At 37.1% G+C, this 6,687-nt stretch overlaps 1 long non-coding RNA gene across 1 annotated transcript; it reads right to left on the bottom strand.

Annotated features, from left to right (window-relative positions):
• LOC107612368 lies at positions 4,581–6,172 on the bottom strand. Its single transcript, XR_002351665.1, has 2 exons — positions 6,053–6,172; positions 4,581–4,611 (listed from the first exon to the last, which is right to left on the bottom strand). It is a non-coding gene; the product is annotated as an uncharacterized LOC107612368 (long non-coding RNA).

A 6,687-nucleotide genomic window follows, 5' to 3' on the forward strand; every position in this document is an offset into this window, starting at 1 on the left:
ATAGAAGGAGACATTCCCATTGAGGAAGAGAAGCCCATCACTAAGAAAAGGATGGAGCAAGCAAGAGAGCCCATTCATGGATCTCAAGAGACGCATGAAGCTCATCACCATGAGATTCCGGAGATGCCTCAAATGCATTTTCCTCTACAAAACTATTGGGAGCAAATCAACACCTGCCTAGGACAATTAAGTTCCAACATGGGACAACTAAGGGTGGAACATCAAGAGCACTCCATCATCCTTCATGAAATAAGAGAAGATCAAAAAGCAATGAGGGAGGAGCAACAAAGACAAGGAAGAGACATAGAAGAGCTCAAGGACATCATTGGTTCCTCAAGAAGGAAACGCCACCATCAATAAGGTGGACTCATTCCTTGTTCTTATTTTCTGTTTTTCGTTTTCTCTATGTTAAGTGCTTATCCATGTTTGTGTCTTATTACATGACCATTAGTAGTTAGTAACTATGTCTTAAAGTTATGAATGTCCTATGAACCTATCACCTCTCTTAAATGAAAACTGTTTTAATTCAAAAGAACAAGAAGTACATGAGTTTCGAATTTATCCTTGAACTTAGTTTAATTATATTGATGTGGTGACAATACTTTTTGTTTTCTGAATGAATGCTTGAACAGTGCATATGCCTTTTGAAGTTGTTGTTTAAGAATGTTAAATATGTTAGCTCTTGAAAGAATGATGATAAGGAGACATGTTATTTGATAATCTGAAAAATCATAAAAAAGATTCTTGAAGCAAGAAAAAGCAGCAAAGAACAAAGCTTGCAGAAAAAAAATAGCGAAAAAATAGAAAAAAAAAACAAGAGAAAAAGCAAGCAGAAAAAGCCAAAAGCTCTTAAAACCAAGAGGCAAGAGCAAAAAGCCAATAACCCTTAAAACCAAAAGGCAAGGGTAAATAAAAAGGATCCCAAGGCTTTGAGCATCAGTGGAGAGGAGGGCCTAAAGGAATAAAATCCTGGCCTAAGCGGCTAAACCAAGCTGTCCCTAACCATGTGCTTGTGGCGTGAAGGTGTCAAGTGAAAACTTGAGACTGAGCGGTTAAAGTCAAGGTCCAAAGCAAAAGAAGAGTGTGCTTAAGAACCCTGGACACCTCTAATTGGGGACTTTAGCAAAGCTGAGTCACAATCTGAAAAGGTTCACCCAATTATGTGTCTGTGGCATTTATGTATCCGGTGGTAATACTGGAAAACATAGTGCTTAGGGCCACGACCAAGACTTATAAAATAGCTGCGTTCAAGAATCATCATACTAAACTAGGAGAATCAATAACACTATCTGAACTCTGAGTTCCTATAGATGCCAATCATTCTGAACTTCAATGGATAAAGTGAGATGCCAAAACTATTCAAGAGGCAAAAAGCTACAAGTCCCGCTCATTTAATTGGAGCTATGTTTCATTGATAGTTTGGAATTTATAGTATATTCTCTTTTTTTTATCCTATTTGATTTTCGGTTGCTTGGGGACAAGCAACAATTTAAGTTTGGTGTTGTGATGAGCGGATAATTTATACGCTTTTTGGCATTATTTTTAGTATGTTTTTAGTAAGATCTAGTTACTTTTAGGGATGTTTTCATTAGTTTTTATCTTAAATTCACATTTCTGGATTTTACTATGAGTTTGTGTGTTTTTCTGTGATTTCAGGTATTTTCTGGCTGAAATTAAGGGACTTGAGCGAAAATCATATTCAGAGGTTGAAGAAGGACTGCTGATGCTGTTGGATTCTGACCTCCCTGCACTCAAAGTGGATTTTCTGGAGCTACAGAACTCAAAATGGCGCGCTTCCAATTGCGTTGGAAAGTAGACATCCAGGGCTTTTTAGCAAGAGAGCTCATTCATGGATCTCAAGAGACGCATAAATCTCATCACCATGAGATCCCGGAGATGCCTCAAATGCATTTTTCTCCACAAAACTATTGGGAGCAAATCAACACCTCCCTAGGAGAATTAAGTTCCAACATGGGACAACTAAGGGTGAAACATCAAGAGCACTCCATCATCCTTCATGAAATAAGAGAAGATCAAAAAGCAATGAGGGTGGAGCAACAAAGACAAGGAAGAGACATAGAAGAGCTCAAGGACATCATTGGTTCCTCAAGAAGGAAATGCCACCATCACTAAGGTGGACTCATTCTTTGTTCTTATTTTCTATTTTTCGTTTTCTCTATGTTAAGTGCTTATCCATGTTTGTGTCTTATTACATGACCATTAGTAGTTAGTAACTATGTCTTAAAGTTATGAATGTCCTATGAACCCATCACCTCTCTTAAATGAAAACTGTTTTAATTTAAAAGAACAAGAAGTACATGAGTTTCGAATTTATCCTTTAACTTAGTTTAATTATATTGATGTGGTGACAATACTTTTTGTTTTCTGAATGAATGCTTGAACAGTGTATATGTCTTTTGAAGTTGTTGTTTAAGAATGTTAAATATGTTGGCTCTTGAAAGAATGATGATAAGGAGACATGTTATTTGATAATCTGAAAAATCATAAAAATGATTCTTGAAGCAAGAAAAAGCAGCAAAGAACAAAGCTTGCAGAAAAAAAAAATAGCGAAAAAATAGAAAAAAAAAAGAGAAAAAGCAAGTAGAAAAAGCTAAAAGCTCTTAAAACCAAGAGGCAAGAGCAAAAAGCCAATAACCCTTAAAACCAAAAGGCAAGGATAAATAAAAAGGATCCCAAGGCTTTGAGCATCAGTGGATAGCAGGGTCTAAAAGAATAAAATCCTGGCCTAAGTGGCTAAACCAAGCTGTCCCTAACCATGTGCTTGTGGCGTGAAGGTGTCAAGTGAAAACTTGAGACTGAGCGGTTAAAGTCAAGGTCCAAAGCAAAAGAAGAGTGTGCTTAAGAACCCTGGACACCTCTAATTGGGGACTTTAGCAAAGCTGAGTCACAATATGAAAAGGTTCACCCAATTATGTGTCTGTGGCATTTATGTATCCGGTGGTAATACTGGAAAACATAGTGCTTAGGGCCACGGCCAAGACTCATAAAATAGCTGTGTTCAAGAATCATCATACTAAACTAGGAGAATCAATAACACTATCTGAACTCTGAGTTCCTATAGATGCCAATCATTCTGAACCTCAATGGATAAAGTGAGATGCCAAAACTATTCAAGAGGCAAAAAGCTATAAGTCCCGCTCATTTGATTGGAGCTATGTTTCATTGATAGTTTGGAATTTATAGTATATTCTCTTCTTTTTATCCTATTTGATTTTCAGTTGCTTGGGGACAAGCAACAATTTAAGTTTGGTGTTGTGATGAGCGGATAATTTATACGCTTTTTGGCATTATTTTTAGTATGTTTTTAGTAGGATCTAGTTACTTTTAGGGATGTTTTCATTAGTTTTTATGTTAAATTTACATTTCTGGACTTTATTATGAGTTTGTGTGTTTTTCTGTGATTTCAGGTATTTTCTGGCTGAAATTGAGGGACTTGAGCAAAAATCAGATTCAGAGGTTAAAGAAGGACTGCTGATGCTGTTGGATTCTGACCTCCCTACACTCAAAGTGGATTTTCTAGAGCTACAGAACTCAAAATGGCGCGCTTCCAATTGCGTTGGAAAGTAGACATCTAGGGCTTTCCAGAAATATATAATAGTCCATACTTTGGCTGAGTTTAGACGACGTAAAAGGGCATTGAACGCCAGTTCTACGCTACTGTCTGGAGTTAAACGCCAGAAACACGTCACAAGCCAGAGTTGAACGCCAGAAATACGTTACAAACTAGTGTTCAACTCCAAGATTGACCTCTACACGTGTAACATTCAAGCTCAGCCCAAGCACACATCAAGTGGGCCCCGGAAGTGGATTTATGCATCAATTACTTACTTCTGTAAACCCTAGTAACTAGTTTATTATAAATAGGACTTTTTACTATTGTATTAGACATCTTTGATCAGTTTTATGCTATCTTAGACTTTCATGGGGGCTGGCCATTCGGCCATGCCTGAACCATTATCACTTATGTATTTTCATACGGTAGAGTTTCTGCACTCCATAGATTAAGGTGTGGAGCTCTGCTGTTCCTCAAAGATTAATGCAAAGTACTACTGTTTTTCTATTCAATTCAACTTATTCCGCTTCTAAGATATTCATTTGCACTTCAACCTGAATGTGATGAACGTGACAATCATCATCATTCCCCCACGAACGAGTGCCTGACAATAGGGGTGTTCGCGGTGCAGTTTGGTTCGGTTTTTGAGGGAAAAGTCATCCGATCCGATCGTCTAACTAAAGTGCGGTTCGGTTTGGTTCGGTTTTTTTGTAAAGGTCATCCGAACCAAACCAAACCAATTAAAATCAGTTTGGTTTGGTTCGGTTTGTTTGGTTTTTTCAATCAAATAAAAAAAATTCTACCATACTATTATGCAAAGTCATAACATTGAAATTGACAAACCGAAATACACAATAACTAACAAAGTCTTGATCTAATGAAATTTATCGACAACAAAATTCAAATACGACAGTTAAAAAAGTTCAATAGTTCAAGAGTCAACACAACTGAAAATAAAAATAAATTATCATTAAACTGATAGCAAAGTTATGGTGCCTTCTCCAACAAAATAGCTAAACTTCTTAATGCAAACCAACCTGAAATAAAAAAATAGTTACATAATAAGAACAACAACAACAAGAAGCAAGCAAGGCAGCAATTCAATAAACCAGCAAGGCAGCAATCCAACAATTCAATAAACCAGCAATTCAATAAACAGAAACAAAAGAAATTACCAAATAATTCATCAAATCAGTAAGGCAGCAATCAGCAATAAACAGCAACCAGCAAATTACCAACAATAAGTAGCAACCAGTAAGGCAGCAAGCCAGCAACAAAACCAACAAAAAAAAACTCATCAAATCAACAATGCACCCACCAGTAAACAGCAAGTAGCAACAAATCAACAATGCACCAGTAAACAGCAAATGCTTCAAATTACCTGAATTGATGGCTCAGGTTCCATATTGACTTAGGAGGAAGTCTAACAGAAGACTAACAGAAGTGTCATTGCATTATGCAAGAAAATAACACATCTAAAGGTATATTACAAACAATGAAATTCTTCCTTTCTATTTTTAATACCATTATATCAATATATTTAGAATGTTGAAGACATCTTTCGTAGTACAAAAAACTTCATAACTTGCAATTGAAATGCACTTTCTCACAAAAAATGCAGGCAATACATAAATACATTGTGCCCACCTAGTTCTCTTGAAACTAAAAGCCGCAACTGAGACATGTGTAGAAAGACCAATTACCTTAGACAATTGCACCTTCTGTTCATCAATTATATTGATTCCAAATTCTCTTCTTATATCCTACCAAAGACCAGTACCAGATAATGAAAAATAAATACTAGGAATCAACAACAATGAACAATGAACAACAATGAACAAATAATTAAGAAAACAAAAGCAGAAATACAACAAAATAAAAAATTACTAGCATTCAGCAACAATGAACAATGAACAACAATCAGCAACAATGAACAAATAATGAACAACAATGAAGAACAATCAGCAATAATGAACAAATAGATTGAACAGAAATTGAATACAAATAAATCACAAAATCAACTCAAAACAAGCAAAAATAAATTAAACCTAGCAGCTCAGAATCACAGAATCAGAATTACTAATAAATTAAATTACAAAATCAACTCAAAACAAACAACTCAAATTAACAAAATCATTAAACAAACATAGTAATTTTTAGTATTATTAACAAAATTTCAAAACAAGCAAAATAAGTGCAGAAAACCAAAAATCAATTCAGAAAGACATAATCACAGAATCAAAATCACAGAATCAGAGAATCACAGAACCTGAACTAAGCAAAACAAGCAAATTTGAACGTAGTAACTCAAAAGCATAGAATCAGAGTTATTAACAAGAAATTAACAAAACCCTAAACAAATCCAGCAACTCAGAATCATAGAAATTATAATTAACAAAATCAAATCCTAACTATTTCATAATTATAAACCCAATATGTCTAATTGCTTCAGATACATAGAAGGAGAGAAAATCAAACCTGAAGTCAAGTGGATGGGAAGGAGGAAGAGCACTGGAAGAAGGCCAACCGGTGGCTGCTGTGTTGTGGGTGGCTAGGCCAGAAACGCAGCAGTACTACTATGGGTGGCCACAAATGATGCTGTAGGTGGCCAGATCGGTCCTGTTGGTGGCACTGGGGTGCCGCTGGATGGTGCTGGTGAACCAGGCGAGGTGCTGTGTTGAGGGATCTTCGTCTTCGCGGTGCACCGGCGGTGGGGGATCTTCGTCTTCATGGCTTCGAGTCTCAAGGAGGTGGGTGGCTCAGGCTGGCTCCATGGCTAGGTCTGGGTGAGTGGGTGTGCACTGTGCAAGCTGCAGAGGGCGAGATGTGGTGGCTCAGGCAGGCTGGCTCCGATCTGGGATTCGGGGGTTAGGTACTTAGGTTTCCATGGGGGATTTGGGGAGGGACTCGCGCAGCAGTAAGGAAGGTAAGTAGGTAACGCGTTTTGGGGGGTAGGGTAGGTAGTTTTTAATTTTTAGGGTTTTGGGAAGAACCGGTTTGGTTCGGTTCGGTTAGGGTTTTGGTGGCAAGAACTGAAAACCGAACCGAACCGCAAAAAAACCGCAAAATATCACTTTTTTTTTTATTTTTTCGGTTTTTGGTTAATTCAGTTT

Source organism: Arachis ipaensis, chromosome B08 (genome assembly GCF_000816755.2).
Source record: "Arachis ipaensis cultivar K30076 chromosome B08, Araip1.1, whole genome shotgun sequence".
In the NCBI taxonomy this organism is placed as follows: domain Eukaryota; kingdom Viridiplantae; phylum Streptophyta; class Magnoliopsida; order Fabales; family Fabaceae; genus Arachis; species Arachis ipaensis.